The sequence below is a fragment of the Cryptomeria japonica genome, chromosome 7, assembly GCF_030272615.1.
Source record: "Cryptomeria japonica chromosome 7, Sugi_1.0, whole genome shotgun sequence".
Lineage (NCBI taxonomy): Eukaryota > Viridiplantae > Streptophyta > Pinopsida > Cupressales > Cupressaceae > Cryptomeria > Cryptomeria japonica.
The window spans coordinates 39,972,540-39,991,280 of record NC_081411.1 but is presented as its reverse complement, the minus strand read 5'-3'; the positions used below and the strand labels follow the sequence as shown (position 1 = coordinate 39,991,280).

Sequence of the window (18,741 nt, the reverse complement as noted above, 5' to 3'; positions counted from 1 at the left end):
GCAAAAATCAAAGTCAAGGATAAAAATTCTATGAAGAAAAAAGAACAAGAGATGATCTCCTCTAATATCAAAATAACTAGGGGGCAAAATTTTTATAATTTCAAGACAAAAAGAATACTTGTTGATCCTAACTCTCCATCATGCTATCCTACTTTCACTTCTTTTCGCAATCATAAGCCTTCATAACTCATCCACTTGTTCCACACATCCTTTCCCTTCTGGTGATACACCATGGACCTTTAATGGAGCTTCTTCAAGGGACTTTGTTATCAGGGATGCCCAAACTTCTTTAGGTGACACACATATGGACCTACGTAATCCACACATTAGTAATTTTGTCTCGGTTCCTTCATCAAGGAAGACAATCACTCAAGCTACACATCATTCAGTCAAGGAATAATGCAACTACAATCATAAGGTAAACCCTCATACACTTGAGGTGGGTGACTTACTTCTCAAGGAAAATCCTAAGAATCAACAAGACACACAGAAGAAGGGCAAGTTTGAACCAAACTGGCTTGGTCCTTACATCATCACAGTAGCATATGGATCTAGTGCATATCAGCTCTCAACCATAGAGGGTGAACCTTTGGAGGATCCTATCAACAGCATGCACCTTCGTAGGTTTTACACATAGCTCATCAGAGTATCCTAATTCAAAAATACAAAAAAAAATCAGAAAAATTCAAAAATACAAAAAAAAAACAAAAAAAAAAAACATTAAACATTAAAAATCGTTACTTGATGAAAACCTGGCAAATAGGCGCCTCATGACACAAAAAAAAATTGAAAAATAAAAAAAGTAAAGAAAAAACATTTCGTCCAACGGTGAAAACCACTTTGATGGTGCCCTGGGCAAGTACCATGGTGAAAACCGGGTCACCGGCACCATATGTAGAGACATTGCTCCTCCCTCCTTCAGGATTCCATTTCATCCTTGTGAGATTGTGCGAGAAGTAAGAATCGAGCCAAGATCTGATGTCGGTCATAGATCACATGCAACTCCTCACACAACGGATGATCGAAGATCAAAATAGATGAATGAAGATAATTTTAATATGAAAGAGAAATAGAGACAAATAAGAGAATTTGGAGAATCACTTCACCTGCTTGACTAGTGAAGGTGAGAGTATAGTGCTTATTATATAGAAAAATATAAGCATATACATCCAAGGGGTGCATTAACTCCTATTCCCCATTAAAAGTGGGAGGTTTTACCTTCTTGGTAAATGCCAAAACATGTGGCATAACCTCCTTACATGAAGACAAAAAAAGAGTTGAGAAAGTTGGCACATAAGGCCAAAAGAGGGTGTGAAACCCGACTACCCCATAACTCACTTAGGAAATGACAAAATGGTTATGAGAGGTGGCACAACAAGCCAAAAGAGGGTGTGTAACTCAACTACCCATGTGAGGTGGAGAGTTACACATGTAGCTAAAGTATTTTTCCACGTGTCCTCATATAAACCACTCCCATTAACCTAAGCAAGCTTAAATAATATATGTGTAGGAAAAATAAATACCCCCTAATATAAGGAAAATAAAAAACCTACACTAACACCCCCCCTTAAGCGTAGCTTAGGTGGATAAAAATATTGGTCCCGAAAAATGCAACCATGTTAGGTACCCATATACATAGATAGCCCCCCCAAAAGAAGAAGCCCCCCATAAGAGGAATAGCCCCCTCCTAAATAAGGAGAGAAAGAAAGAAGGGCTAAGAAGTCCCTCCTACAGTAGACACATGTGACATCCCAAGCAGAGATCACAAATGAAGGAACTTGCTTTCGATGAAGGGTTTGGTGAAGATGTTCACAGTTTGCTCCATTGTAGAACAATACTTAAAATCAATGATGCCTTCCTAAATGAGCTCCCGAATATAGTGCATATGTATCTCAATGTGTTTCGTCCTCTGGTGATGAACTGGATTTCTTGAGATCTGTATAGCACTTTGATTATCACAAAAGATGATAGTAGGCTTCCTAACTAGAATACCAAACTCAGTGAGAATATTCTGAAGCCAAATAGCCTCAATGGTGGCATTAACTGCCCCTCGATACTCAGCCTCTGTTGATGAAAGAACAATTGCAGACTGCTTCTTACTCGACCAACAAATTGGACCAGAACCAAGTGAGAAGGAATACCCTGAAGTGGATTTGCGATCCTGAGAATCACCCGCCCAATCTAAATCCGTATATCCCACCAAGTCAATATCCATGCCTGCTGCATACTAAATTCCATAATTGTGAGTACCCTGAATGTAGTGGAGAATCCGCTTAGCTGCTTTCCAATGCAACTCATGTGGCTCCTACATGAATCTAGAGACCATGCCCACCACATATGAAATGTCAAGTCTCGTATGAGTCAAGTAGATGAGGCTCCCAACAATTTGTCGATATAAAGTGCTATCAACCAAGGGTGAAGAGCACTTAGCCTCAATTTTGACCCCAGGCAAAAAAGAAGTAGGTGCAGGCTTACAGTCAGCCCTGCGAAATCTAGAGAGCATATCGAGTGTATACTTGGGTTGTCCAAGAAAGATGCCTGAAAAAGATTGAGTAATCTCAATTCCCAAGAAGTAATGTAGAAGACCCAAGTCTGACATCAGAAATCTATCATGTACAGCAGTTTTCACTACCTTGATGGTGGATGAGTGACTCCCTGTGATCAACAAGTCATCAACATAGAGAATTAGAAATGTGAGAGTATCATCCTGGTGCAGAATATAGATGTTTGGATCAGAATGGAAGGAGTCCATCTTGGCATACCAAGCTTGAGGAGCTTGTTTGAGGCCATAGAGAGACTTTCGAAGTCAACACACAAGTGAAGGATCTTGAACAAACCCTTGTGGCTGCTCCATGTAGATTTCCTCCTGAAGGTCACCATGAAGAAATGCACTCTTGACATCCATTTGATGAACTTTCCAACGATGGGTTGCAGCAATAGCAAGGACAAGTCGGATGGAATTCATCTTAGCAACTAGAGAAAAAGTCTCAAAGTAATCAACCCCTGGAACTTGGGAAAAGCCTTTTGCTACCAAGCAAGCCTTATACTTATCAACTGACCCATCTGCTGCAAATTTTGTTCGATAGATCCACTTGCATCAAACAAGTTTCCTTCCCTTAGGAAGAGGAACTAAATCCCATGTGTGATTCCTTTCTAAGGAATTAAACTCTTCTTGCATTGTAGCATCCCATTCGGGAACACCTGTAGCTTCTCAAAAAGACTGTGGATCAGAAGCTGAAGCAATGAAGAGATGTGGAGCTTGCTGAAATTGTGACCTAGTTCTTCTAGAATCTGATGGATCACCAAGCCAATCTCCTGCTGACTCAAAAGTTTGTCGAGCCCAAAGAGGCACTGAAGCTGGAGAGTCTGGGGGAGAATCATCAACCTCTGAAGGATGACTATGAGAAGAATGTGAATCCTCACCATCATTGTCACCATCTGAAGTGGAGGAAGAAGACTCCTCAATAGGATTAGGAGGATTAAGATCCTCAGAAGAACTATCATCATCATGCAATGTCTCCAATGTGATAGTGGATGGAGAAGTGGTATGAGAAGAAATAGAAGAACTCTCCTCAAAATGAGCATTCCTCTCAATGAACAACTCATGTGTAGAGGGATGGAGAAGTCTATACCCTTTGACATCATCTGGATACCCAGCAAATATGCAAGGCTTGCTCTGTGGATCCATAGCCTTACGTTTCTCTGCTGGAATGTGGGACCATGCAAGAGAACCAAACACTCCGAAATGCTTAACTGTAGGTTTCCGACCAGTCCAAGCTTGAAAAGGAGTTACCCCCTTCATAACTTTATGAGGAACTCGATTCTGGATGTAACATGCACAATTGATGGCCTCTGCCCAATACTGAGGTGCCAAAGACTTGGAGTGAATCATACAATTTGCCATCTCCTTCAAGGACCTATTCTTCCATTTAGCGACACCATTCTGCTGAGGACTATATGGAACTGTGTGCTGCATGTTGATACCTTCTGAAGCACAAAATTGTTCAAACTGATTATTAACATATTCACCCCCATTATCTGTATGCAGAATCTTGATGAACTTCCCAGATTGTTTCTCTACAAAAGCTTTGAAATCTAGAAAATTCTCAAATACCTCAGACTTTTGTTTGAGAAAGTAAACCCATGTAAATCTAGAAAAGTCATCAATAAATGTTAAGACATATCTAGCCCTACTGAAAGATGGTTGTGGAAATGGTCTTGCCAAGTCACTATGTACCAACTCCAATAGTTGTGGAGTTCTCCATGCTTTGCCTTTATCATACTTCTCCTCAGGATTCTTACCAAGATTACATCCCTGGCAAACTCCATCAGAAAATTGAATAGAAGGCAACCCTGAAACCATGTCTTGTTTACTGAGTTGTTGCAAGTAACGATAGTTCAAGTGGCCAAATCGTTGATGCCACAAACAACTAATCTCATCTGCATGAGTGAGTAAAATTTTTGAAGGAGAGTCAGGAACAAAGTGAGAAAACTGATATAATCTGGATTGATGATCTGCTTTTCCCACAGAAATAGTAGACCCATTATGCATTTCACTGATTACCACTATATCTGGCGTGAACTCAACTCGCTTGCTAGAACCAGTGTGAGTGATCTGATAAACAGATAGGAGATTAGTTGATAAAGATGGAACACAAAGGACATCCTTAAATGTTCCTTCACCCACATCAAGAGGCCCTCTCCCATGCACTTCAACAGGAGTGTCATCACCCATTAGTATGGAAGGCATAGAACATGGCTCTAAAGAGGTGAAATCATCTTTTGAAGAAGCCATGTGGTGTGAAGCACCCGAGTCAATTATCCAAGAATTGGGTTGTGAAGCAACAACAACTAGGGCCTTACCCTTTCCTTTCCCTTTACTCTTATCTGTATCCTTAGAAGATCCTTTTGATGAACTCTGTTTGACTGAATCAGACACCTTGATATTATTCTTTTCAAGAAGATTTGAAAGGTGATCAATTTGTTTCTTTAAACACTTATGTTCATCATGACCAGGCCTCTTACAATAAGAACACTTGACCTTCTCCTTCTTAGGTTGTTCACCTCTTGATGAACTTTTGAAGTAGCAGATTTCTGATCTTTTTTCTTCTCTCCTTGGTTCTTTTGTTTCTTATCTTGCTTACTAGACCCTTTTTGTTCTTTCATGCCTTGATTTACAACTAAGGCATGTGACTTAGAGGGTTTTATTGTACCCATTTGAACCAATTTGTCTTGCTCCCTAGTGAGTTCTACAACAAATTCATCCAGAGAAGGCATTTTGAATGTGGTACCTAGAGCACATTTTGTAGCATAGAATGTAAAAACAAACACTGAATAGTTAGGACCAAGATTAGAAAGAATACTCAAGATCAGTTGCTTATCATCTTTCTTAGTTCCACACCATTCCAACTGCAATCTTACAGACTTAAGTTTAGTGAAGAAGTCTTGTATAGTATCAAAATTGGTTGGATTCAACCCTATGAGTTCATTCTCTAACTGATGACCTCTTAGCTCATCCTGCTTACCAAAGAGGTTTTCCAAAGTGGTCCACACTGCATTTGGTGTAGTGGTAGATTCAATGTGAAAAAGAAGGTCTGGAGAGACTGACATACATAGAGTACCAAAAGCGTCATCACATTTATTAAACCATTTAATCTTTTCTGCAGCATCTTGAGGTTCAGTTTCAAGTCCCATAGTAACATGATGATATCCATGTCTTTTCAGATATATTATCATCTTAGATTTCCATTCAAAGTAATTATATGGTGTTAAAAGTGGAACTATAGATGCATCCATGATATTAGAAAAGAAGATTGCAAAGAATCAGGAAAAGTACTAGAAAGAAGGAACAAGAGACAACCCCCCTTTTCACTAGTCTCAGAAATCACCCCCCCCAAATATTACAAGGTTGGCACTTTATAATTAGTGCATTTACAAGGCTTTTTATCAGATTACAATTTTTTAAGAAACCAATAGAGATTTCAAATACAAATCAGCCTTATAACTGCTTAATTTATCTCAATACCTTTCCAACAACTATTAGTTTTTGAAAAACAGAGTTGTGAGGAGAAAGATATGACCAGTTGAAGAGAAAAAGAAGCAGCTGATACAACCTTTAATATCTGATAGAAAAATGTAAAAAATTTCAATTAGACCTGCAATAATAGAGAGTGTTCATTTCCATCTTTTTGTCAAGTATTTGTTTGCAAAAATCTGACACTCGAGGCAAAAGTTGTGCAACTTTTAAGAAATGTTACTGAATTTCCCTGATAGAAAAATGGCTTAGGCCCTATTCAAGCTCGATTTCTGCAAAAGTTATTCATTTTCTGGAAATACCATGCGAAACCCAGAATGTTTTCGATGTTGGAAAGAAAACCCAGAAATCGTTTTTTCTGAAAGTGAACAAAAGTTGGAACACTAAAGCCGAAATGAAAATAGCTCCAGTAAAAAAAATTTACTCTGATTTTGGTGAAGTAAAAGTCACTTTTGACTTTGTCAAGCTTTATGGACACTTTGGAAATTATTATTAAGCTTCCAATATTACCACAAAGCTACAATCACCCAGATCTTACAAGAACACATACATGTAAACCAGATTTAACTAGAAGCTATTTTCCTTTAAACTATTATGATTCTCCAGATCACACGAGAATGCAGGAGAAAAGCATACTTAGTTTTTAAGGAAAATATTAGCTATATAAAAGTCTCAAATCCCTCAAATAAATTAAAAAAAGCAATGAGCTATACCAGACAATAAGCTCTGATACCATGTGAGATTCTACGAGAAGCAAGAATTGAGCCAAGATCTGATGTCGGTCGTAGATCACATGCAACTCCTCACACAACGGATGATCGAAGATCAAAATAGCTGAATGAAGATAATTTCAATATGAGAGAGAAATAGAGACAAATAAGAGAATTTGGAGAAGACTCTCACTGAGCTATCACTTCACCTACTTGACTAGTGAAGGTGAGAGTATAGTGCTTATTATATAGAAAAATATAAGCATATACATCCAAGGGGTGCATTAACTCCTATTCCCCATAAAAAGTGGGAGATTTTACCTTCTTGGTAAATGCCAAAACATGTGGCATAACCTCCTTACATGAAGACAAAAAAGGAGTTGAGAAAGTTGGCACATAAGGCCAAAAGAGGGTGTGAAACCCAACTACCTCATAACTCACTTAGGAAATGACAAAATAGTGGTTATGAGAGGTGGCACAACAAGCCAAAAGAGGGTGTGTAACTCAACTACCCATGTGAGGTGGAGAGTTACACATATAGCTGAAGTATTTCGCCACGTGTCCTCATATAAACCACTCCCATTAACCTAAGCAGGCTTAAATAATATATGTGTAGGAAAAATAAATACCCCTTAACATAAGGAAAATAAAAAACCTACACTAACAATCCTTTCACTTTGCACACACTCACAACCTATTCATCCACAATATAATTTACACATTCCCATCATGGCATGTTATTGATCTACCCGAGATTGGTTCACCATTCATAATAAACCTCCCTTTTCACCCCTTTCCATCTATAATAAATCAGCTCCTATCTGTGGCTAAGGCAAATCCTATGTTTAGTGATGGGTGTGGAACTGAGAGCCTCACATGTTCTGAGAAGTATAGTTTTTTCCACTTTTCTTTAGTCTATCAGTGCACAATCCATAATAAAGCAACATTTGCAGCGCCAATCTGCAATAAAGTTTTGTCTTCTCCACAATAAAGTATCAGTTGCATGGATTCAGTCAGTTTCATATGAGACACATCAACAGCAATGGGCTTCAACAAATCAAATCTTTCAACAGACTCAGACAACATTATGGTTCAGTGCTATCTATCCGTTTGTGAAAGAAAACATTGTGACCACAATCAAATAGACTTATACAAGTGACAAGAGACACTAAACTTGAGGACTACAGTGGATGTTGGTGTCAAGTCTTGCTTTTGTTTTTTAATTTTATCTTTTTTTTTTTTTTTAGTTTTTTAATTTTATCTTTTTAGTGACATGTCTTTTAACTTTTCCAGGATGTCTTTGACTAGAGATTCTATCTCTAAGATGTCTTTGACTAGAAAGGCGAGGATGGGGTATCGTCACCTATTTTTCTTTTGTTGTTTGTGGATTGTCTCTTAGTAATGCTATGACTTGTCCAAGGATATGAGGACACTGTGAGTCTAGTATGAACTGGGGCATTCCTTGTTTGTGACTGTTTGATCTCCATGCAAATAGGTACAATGACTTTCTAGGTCGAAAATATGCCTCGATTGTCATAACCTACTTGCCATAATAAAGCTCAATGATGATAACACACAAGAAGCTCTTTCACTTTCATATCTTCTACCTTCCATCCCCCTTTCTTGATTGACTTCCATCGTCCTTCTTGAGTTCGTGTAGCTAGCTATCACATGACTGAGTATAATGACATGCCAAAAATATTTGCATATCATGTAGTTTGCACCTGCATTACCACATATTAAGCATTTCATACATACATATAGATGTCACAATTGCATCACATCCTGCACACAACACATGTTAGCACATTTTACATTCTCATCATGTATATAGTCATTTGCATTATCATATTCATCCACATTTCATACATTCACATTTGCATATGCACCGTATACAGTTATAATCTTGTTTGCAACTACTTTCTTGAATGCCATCTCAATTGGCTCTCCCAAGGTATTTTATTTTCTTTGAGGCTTTGATGGCCTTTGAGCATTCACTTGATTATTAGAACTAGATGAACTTGCACCTAGGAAAGTCATCTTTGGTTTTACCATATTTGCATCCACTACCCCATCATTAACTATGTTCTTATTTTTATTCCAAAAGTGGATTTATCCTTCCCATTTGAGTCATCTTTGTTATCTTTGAATAAATTAATGGTACCTTGTTCAATAAGGAGTTTCTCAACTGCCAAACCCTTTTCAATGAGTTCTTTAAAAGTGGACAAATAAGCTTTCCTTAATTCATATCTAGTGTCCTTGTTGACATTTTGAGTGAACATTTCAACCATTTGTTTTTGTGGGATATCACAAGAGCATTGACTAGTTAAACTTCTCCACTGATGTAATAATGATGCAAATGACTCTCCATTTTCTGCTTGGTATTACACAAAGTAGTCACTAACACATTTGTTTCAATATTGTATGAGAAAAGTTGTATGAAATATTCTTCTAAATCACTCCATGACTTAACTCCTTGTGGGAGTTCTGAGAACCATTTCATAGCTTATCCACCTAAAATTTCTAGAAATAGTCACATCAAATATGGTTCCTCTCTTGCCACTTCAATGCATGCCATGAAAAATTCTCTTATATTTGCTTTTGGATCTCCCTTGCCTCTATACTTGTCAAATTTTGGTGTCACAAAATTTGGAGGAAAAGGAGGCATTGGAATTCTCTTGTCAAACGGATAAGGACATATGTCATTCATTGTGTAATCTTGCTTTGGTGCATGCATATTTTCCATCTATTTTTCAAATCCCTGATTTTTTGTTGCAAGTCATTCTTAGGCAGTGTCTTATCTCTTTGAGTTAGTCCCATGCTTGATACACTGGGTGGAGGAGGAGGAATATAATGCATGTATGGATGATATTGGTCATAGATGTGTTCATATGGAGGAGGAACATAGTTTTAGCTATCATATGGACAACTTTGTATGTTGTTATAATGAGAAGTACTAGGCCTAGATCGATTATACATGTCATGACCATGATGATAGCGGGTATCATAAGAGTGATCTTGAATATTGCGCTCAAATCTGACATGGGGTCTCCTTGTGTCATGATTTTGAATGTTCCCCTGGGTATAATTGTATGCATTGGTTTGATCTTGGTTTCTATCTTGTTGTTGATCATGTTAGATCTAGGATAGTCTCTTCAATGTCTGCAGAGGTGATAGATTCATTGTCATTGCCATTGTCATTGTTGTTCTCATTGTCATTGTTTGGTATATTATTGTGATTCTCAAATGGGTTGTAAAATTCATCTCCTTCAAACTCATAGGTACTCATGTTGAGAGATCTTAGAGCTTCCTTGGCTTCTCTTCTAGACCTTTGTGAATGGGTTTCAACCATGAACAAAATCCTGGCTAAAATGAGAGATGGAAGAAAATGTGAATGATATGTAGGACCAAGAAGGATATGAGATGGAAAATAATCTAGGGTTATCTTGTGATGTCCAAAATTATGAGTCCAAACTATATGTAATCTAAAGTAAGGTGTGGCTTCTATTGTCACAAAATTTTACACCCTTAATGAATTATTGAACTCATCAACCTCATGAAACATGGAAACAACCTTCAAGTGTGGGACCTTGCTAAATGTGAGGTTGAGTCTCTAGAGAAGGCCAACTTCAATCTGATGCGGGTGTTGGACTAACCCAACACTAGTAAATTTTAATTTACTAATTTGAGGGGGGCAAAGGGGAAGAAGGAATTCTTAAAGGGAAAATGTTTGCACCTAGATGGAATTGTGATCTTCCCTACCTATAACTGCAAAAAACATGAACAAGGACTACCCCATATATGCAGAATTTGCTATCCTAATTAGCTTCCTAAATGAAGAGTGAAGGTTGGAATTCTTGTAAAATGGTAAGACAAATTGAGATAAAGTTCACAGATGACATCCAAAGAGGGGTTAACACAATCACAAATAACTCGGGAAGGCAAACAAGAATGCATCCAAACAATAAGATAAAAGAATTACACGAATTGTAAGAATTGAAAGAAGGCAAGATAGGCTAATTTTATTAATGCAAGGAAAGACAATTTTTACAAATTGCAGAAAACATGTATTTTGAGATAAGAAAAGAAAAGATGATCCCTGTAACATGGTTACCAAATCTCCTTTATAGTTCAAGCATAACTAAGATGATTATAGTTAAGAAACCCTAACCCTACCTAAGGCTAGGTTATAAAATATCAGAGAGGGAAGATCAAATCAAAAGAATGATTTGATGGCATGTATAACAACTCTAAGAATGTCCTTCATCCATCAGAAGAAGCAAAAGATCACTACAAGTAAGGTATCTTTGCATTGATATTTCTGGAATCAACTTGCAAGACACAAAATCCTTCAATCCGCATTCAAGAGCCACATGTGGCATCTAGAAATATCCTATAGGGTCTTTTATGGAGTTATGGCGGAGCTCTAAGAGTGGGTGAGTTGAAATCTAATTGGAATTGGCCATCGACAGGGCAAAAAATTGGATTTTGACCATCAAGTCAACAACTACCCTATACAAAGAATTTAAATTTTCACATGTCAGTAAGTTTAAAATTTGGCCCTTGGATCATCCATGTTGTGCATAGATGGATGCATGAGATTATGCCACGAGGCCCTCGAAAGGGATCAATAAGATTTTAAAACATGATCATTGATTAACTGCCTTTAAGTGAAAATCCATGTCTGCAAATGCGCCATGTGGTAGGACGGGTCCACTTTATCTATCGTTGCTTCGCAGTGCTCAAAAAGTCTTTGTATGTTGACCCTAAGAAATGGTAAAAAGGTATCACTATTTCGTAGGCTTGAGAATGCCTTCACTACCCATCGCTGCAAAACAATGATGTCATTTTCCTTCACCATGATCATTACCACCATTTCATAGCCCAACATTTTACATTTCTTTAACCACCAGCGAAATGGCAGTGACCATGATGTTATTGTGGTCATTGTCGTGGTATTTTGGGCTTGAGGATGCCTTTATATTTCACCGCTACGAAACAACGATGTCTATCGCTAAATTGTAGGCTCAAGTAGGGGTTAAAACTTAACCGTCACGATCCTGTGATAAAGGCCTCTTTGCTCGAATTGCATAGTTGTTGCCATTTCATAGGTTGAGATGTTACATCGGTCTTAACCATTACAATATGGCGATAACCCTCTTCATGTTGGTCCTTTTCTTCGTTGTTTTGTGGCCAAAGATGGAATATTCTTTCATGTTGTTGCGAAATAGCATTTCCTTAAGCATTTATACATTGTTTCACGAGGGGAACAAAAAGATAAGTTCCCTGCTCCGCGAAATAGTGATAAGACATGAAACCTTGTGCTAATCGGTAGGGAAATAGGGGAAACCAACCCCAAAATGTTTAAGGACCCTTTGACATGTTATTTTAAGTGATTTGACCTTTTCAGCCAGTCAAATAAAAAATAGATAATTAGAGCCTGAGAAGGATTAAAAGGTATAAAACCTTAGGGTTTAGGGTTTAATGGCTTTAATACGATGTTTATAAGAGTATTTTAGCAAGTGAGGATTGATCTCAGATCAGTAATTTTATGGCCAAGGTTGACATGAAATTAGTCAACAGATTCCAAAGAGATGATAGATCTCTTGATGAGGTAAGTTGACCTTGACTAAAGAGAACCAAATGGAACCCTAATATGATAGATATAATGCGAGAACCACCTAGTGACATGTTGTAGTGTGTTTACAAGTTATGATGAGGACCACTAAACAATATTTTGACTCAAGTTTGAACAATGGATATGAGGATTGCAAATGGTGACTGAAAATAATTGAAAACATGTGACATAGTCGTGATAAAGATTGGCTGACTAAAGATGAAGTCCTAAAGGAAGCTACCTTAGAAGCTCTTTGATCTTTGAACATAAACACATTTCTGGTCATTATGCACAATTATGTCTAAGTTTTCCAATTGTTGAATGTGACCAGATCTTAATGTTGAATGTCTTGTGGCAACAAAACACATCAAACATTGAAGAAACAATGTCTGAAGGTGTTTTGTCCAATTTCAATGTTAGTGTGTATGTTGAAAATATTTCCACTAGTATAACACAAATCAAAGACACTTGAAAACATGCATAACCTAGGTTGGAAAGAGAAACCAAACCATTCAATGCCCCCCCCCCCCTCCTCTTCGAAATATAGAAATACCACAAACAAGTGGACAACTAGAGATTTTGGTAGCACTGGCTCCCCTACCATGACACACACTTCTTGGGCATACTAGATTCTCTTACCTTGAAGAGCTAAAGATAATCAAGGAATTATTGTCTCAACATGAAAGGGTACATGAGGGGTATCAAATGTAAGGATTTTGGCCTCTAAAACAAAAGAATTTTTAGTATAACTTTCTTCCGGGCATCCATATATGCTTTCTCCCTCATGAAGCTTCCTTCTTGTAGAACAAAGGTACTGGGGAAGTCGGCGTAGGTAGGCAATTAACACCTATTGTGAAGACTTTCATCCCACATGTTTTATATTGCAGCTGAGAGGTGACTAGGCTTTAGCCCATTACCGCTTGGGTCGTTCGCTCTCACAAGATGGGAGGAAGACCCTCTAAAAGATAATAACAATTTCTCTTACTCCTAAGTTCCAACGAAAGGAAATGGAAGAGGATACTTTTGTTATCACCTTTATGGTTGTAATCTCAACACTAGGGTGTCAAGAGGCACAAGACACTTCAAGTAAAGTCAATTAACTCTCAACAAACAAAGAAAAAGATCAATAAAAATTTGTGAGCCTAATTAAGATAGGGATTGAAATGCAAAGACACACACACTAAATTACCCCTGCAACAAAATGATTAGTAGTTTTGATAATCACCCCCACCTACAAACATACTTGTTAGGTAAATTTTAGAAAATCCAAATCAAAATGTTTAAAATGAGCCTTCAACAAAATGAGTTTTTGTAGAAGCTTCAATTTTCAAAGAATCTACAAAACACAAAACTGTTAAAACCAAAAGCATAGGAAATATTTTGCGAATGCAACAAAAATTTGCAAAATAGAAAACTATTAGGACCAAAAACGTAGAAAACCTTCTACGAACGTGACACAAAATTAAAAACGCAACAAAAATGTGCAAAATAAAACACTATTAGGATAAAAAAATGCAAAAAACTTTCTGCAGATGCGACGAAAAATAAAAATGCAACATAAATCTGCAAATCAGAAACTTGTTAAGGCCAAAAGCATAGAAAACCTTTTGCAAACGCGACGGAAAATAAAAACGCAAAAAAACCTTCTGCAGTCGTAGTAGAAAATAAAAATGCAATACAGAAAGTTGTTAGGATTAAAAAAATCAGAAAATCTTCTACAGACATGACAGAAAATAAAAAATGCCACAAAAATCTGCAAAACAGAAAATTGTTAGGATAAAAAATGTAGAAAACCTTTTGCGAATGCGACCAAAAATAAAAATGCAATAGAAATCTGCAAAATAGAAAACTATTAGGACGAAAAAATGTAGAAAACCTTCTACGGATGTGATAGAAAATAAAAACGCAACAAAAATCTACAAAATAGAAAACTGTTAGGATAAAAAAAAATAGAAAACCTTCTGCAAATGCGACAAAAAATAAAAATACAATAGAAATATGCAAAATAGAAAATCGTTACGACCAAAAATATAAAAAAACCTTTTGCAGATGTGAGAAAAAATAAAAAACGCAACAAAGTTTTGCAAAATAGAAAACTGTTAGGACCAAAAATGAAAAAAAACTTTTGCAAACATGACATAAAATAAAAACATTACGTAAATTTGCAAAAGAGAAAACTGTTAAGACCAAAAACATAGAAAACCTTCTCCGAATACGACAAAAAATAAAAAATACAATAGAAATCTACAAAATAGAAAGCCATTAGAACCAAAAACATAGAAAACCTTTTCCAAACACGAGATAAAAACTTATTTAATCATGGTTAGGCGACTTATAGCACATGTCAACTGACCTTGTCAATAGGGTGAGTCATTTGTAAAAAGGTAGCATTTCACTTGACACGTCACCTCACCTCCAGTTGTGGGTTGTTACGCTATTATCTTGCTTTGAATATGGCCACCGATCCTTTGTATTGTGGAAATACAAATTGTTCGTTCTGACTTGTAATCTCGTATTTGATATTCTTTCCACCATCTTGATTTTCTACATGGAATCAGAGCAGTTCGGAATTTTTTTAAGCCTTAAGTTGAATACAAGAATAACGTCTATGTATTGAGGTCAGGGTTTCGTGCATTGCTACCACGCCACTGCACTTACTGGCTGAGTGGACCTTAGTCGGCGGGCTCAGGTTGCCGAATACGTAGAGCCAGGGGCGGTATTCAAAATGGCGTAGGAGGATAGCCACTACAAACGTGGCTCAACAGCGTGCAGAGTGTCCCATGGTCCTGTGCAAACCCCACGGTGCTCCCACGGCCCTGTGCAAACCCTTACTCTGTGGCCCGCAGTGGTCCACAGCTCCACAGCTTGTGGAGCACCTGCGTCAACTGTGGTCCACTCACACCCCTACCGCTGATAGTTGTCAGCACCTGCACAACAGAGGCGGACTGCAAGTCTGGTACGAAGCAGCGGGTAGGGTAGTATGGGCCCCCACACACAGTCGACCTGGTTTTCGACGACCTGCCATTCTCAGGCAGCGCCCACACTACCTCTGCGACCAAGTAACGGTAGAGCCATTCGACCCCTCCTCGCAGTAGCTGGATGGAAATTTGAGCGACCCCTTCACAGCTCGACATAAATTTGAGCGGCAAAACCTTGTGTTGAGGACGTGGAAAGAGATCTCTGCGCCCAAGTCAAATTTGTTTGTTGCACTTCTCGCCCACGATGGACTCGGCGCTGTTAGAAGGGAAGATACCTTTGCGTGGCATGCTGGAAGGAAGTGAAGGAAGCGCCACGAGACTAGCGTGCTCCAGATCACATGCCTATAACACATCTATCACCAGCATTCTCTAGATCCATGGTGTAATGCGCGGTGCTCGGCCTATCATACAACAAAACTCCAAAATGCTTCACACAGGATCGACGTCTGAGGCCGCAAATTGTGGGCTTAATTAGTTTTGCAAAACTCTTGCAAAAGAACTACTTTATAAAGTGCCAAATTAGGGGAGTTGCCTAATCAAGGGGGTTAAAATTTTGTTGATATATTATCTCTAAGGGAATTGACTTGTTTTTTTATCATGGGCTATAAAACTCATACTTCTGTAATCAGCCTAAGCAAGGGTAACTATAAGTCCTGTGTGATGGCATCCTAAAACATCTTAGGTACCATAATGTCATGTCCTATTTATATGGACTTGTCTCTGAGCTAGGTAAACAGCTTCAGAAGGATAAATGGTTTAATACTCATGATCATATTGCTTGATTAATCAACTTACATATTCCAGATGATGGTTTGTATGCCATCATGGATGTTGAATGTCCACATGCAATATGGATCAAACTTTGGGAGTTTTATGGAGATACAAATGTTCCTCCATTCCCACACGATCCTGCAATGATCATAAATAATGTTCCACATTATGATATAAATACAAAAATTCCAGTTGAAATAGAGGAAATCGAGAACTCACCTCCTCCTGTTGCTTCATCGGATTTCACAGTCGCTTCTTCAACAACTTTGAGTACTTCTTTGTAGTAGGATCACATTTCTCTTACTAACATTGTTGATTGGGACACATTTCTACTTGACATTTCTTGTCTGTTTGTAGAGTCTCACATTACTAACTTGGAAGCACACATTGAGAACAACTATCTTCTATTTGATGACAGTTTTGATGAGGTTACATCACCATTATGTTCTTTGGATACACATGCTCTACATCTATTTTCACATGGTTCTGGATTGTCATCATCTTCATCTTGTAGGCATGCACCTGGTTTGGTTATGGCATCCTTCAGCATCGACATGGGAACACACGAGCAAAGTTCAAAGACTTCACAATGGACATCATTATCCTTGAATCAACTTCATCTTGATTCATGCACATACATACATCTTCCTTCATATTCCCATTCGGAATGGGGAGATATCCTACATCTTCAGTTGGTTTCATGTTTTCCCAAAGGAAGGAACATTGTTTTGCATTCTTGGATCTATGTTTGGATCCTTTGTCGATGATCTAGCCTTACTGTAGTAGGACATGTATTATGGGGGTGTCTCATAAACCTTATATCATTCTCTCTCTTATGGGGGGAATCATATATTGTACTTAGTGAAAGAAGTATTACTTCTTCACTTGTATAATATTTATGCATAATTTCTCTCTTTTGGAGGGTAGCTTTTTTCCCATTGGATTTTCTACCTTTCTCCACTTCATGAGAGATTACCTTGTACATGGGTACCTCACTAGGATAGTAGTCGGGAGCCATCTCTTATTTTCCTCCTAAGCTATGCTTACAGGGGGGGTGTTAGTGTAATTATTTAATTATTTACACTTTGGGTTCTTAAGCCTACTTAGTCATCTATTTCTACTTGACACTTTTCCATGCAAGTTCTCATGATCATCGAGGAGTTGATTAGAGAGGTGTCGGCTTAGTCTCGACACCTTATGCTAGTTTAGTGAAAGGCTCTTGCCACCACTCATTGAGTGTTGGGTTCGACTTCTTATTCAACCCAATCACTCTTGCTATATGTAATCATCCTCTTTCCATTATTTTAAGGTTGATTTTGTGCATCTTATGCTTGATTTAATCTCTTTAGATTCTGAAAACAATTCTTCATATACATATACTTGCATCAATTCTAATACATTTTATTTTTATCTTAATTCTACCATATACGTGTCTTGATCATTATTGTGGGCATGAAATTTGAACTTGTGATTGTGAATTGACCTCTAAAAGTTGAAAGACATAAAGATGGTGAGCTTTTGCACACTATTCTCCTACCTAGAGATGATTGAACACATGTTTGTGTGATTTATTGTTGTCTTTGTATTTAAAGGCATCCAATCATATTCATTTATCATACTATCATACCTCATCTTGCTTGACCTTATCTAATCATATCATTTGAAAAGAGTGTTGCTAACACTCAAGTTAGAGAACTTAAGAGAATGTCGATCTATATAATCATTCTAGAAAATTCCGATAGATCTAGTTTATTGGTTTTTGATCATTGGCACAATCGTAAATCCTTTTTTTTTGTGTGTGTGTTAACATAGTAGAATGTTAAACATAACGATATTGGTAATCCTCTAAAGTTATTTCTAAACATTGGTAGTATAGGTAGTGAAATAAACCAAGTAAAAACTCAACAAATCAAGAAGCAAACATACAAAACTGACTAGACGATTTATTGATTATTCATGCTTTGATCTAGAGTTATGACAAATTTACTATTTATAGGCTTAAGACAGCTTGAATTGTGTATCTAAAGTAGATTTTAAACATCATTTCCACGCTAAGACATAATTGTCACATCTTTCTCATTAATTGTCTTAATTTAATAGTTAATGTTTCAATATTCTAATATTTACTACAACTATCAATTATTAACTTTGTTTACTTTTTTATTGTGTATGTATATTTTTTTAAATAGTCTATAATAAATTCAAGAAAGAGTTAATAATTTTATCCAACTATTAGAATATGTTTGTGGTTCAAAGGATAATTTTTAAATGTATACTCTGTTAATTTATGGTGTACAATCCATTAACAACAATTAATTAATTAGAATATTAATATCTAACCAATACAAGTAAAGTATATCAAAATTTAGCTATATATAAATTGAGATAGATAAATTAAGAAAGCACATACCTAATTCAATTGCAAGCGTAACATTGCACGAAATGGACATTTTTCTCTTGTCGGAGAAGTCCCCTCCATGATATGAATTCCGATCTATATCGTTCAAAAAAATCTAGCTGCCTGAAAACATCCCATGTGCTACTGTCACAACCATATTAATGTCGATGCATTAAATTCAAAGATAAGATCACAATGTTTAGGAAACCAGAGCAATCCAAGAAAGCGATGTT

General features: G+C 37.2%; 1 long non-coding RNA gene across 2 annotated transcripts in view; it reads right to left on the bottom strand.

The window, feature by feature from the left end:
* The window catches only part of LOC131056240 (uncharacterized), a 48,395-nt gene that overhangs the window by 21,760 nt on the left and 7,894 nt on the right, over positions 1-18,741 (bottom strand). For both annotated transcript variants that reach the window (XR_009108591.2, XR_009108592.2), the window contains exon 5: positions 18,521-18,631. This is a non-coding gene — a long non-coding RNA (uncharacterized LOC131056240). The remainder of the gene's footprint in view (positions 1-18,520; positions 18,632-18,741) is intronic.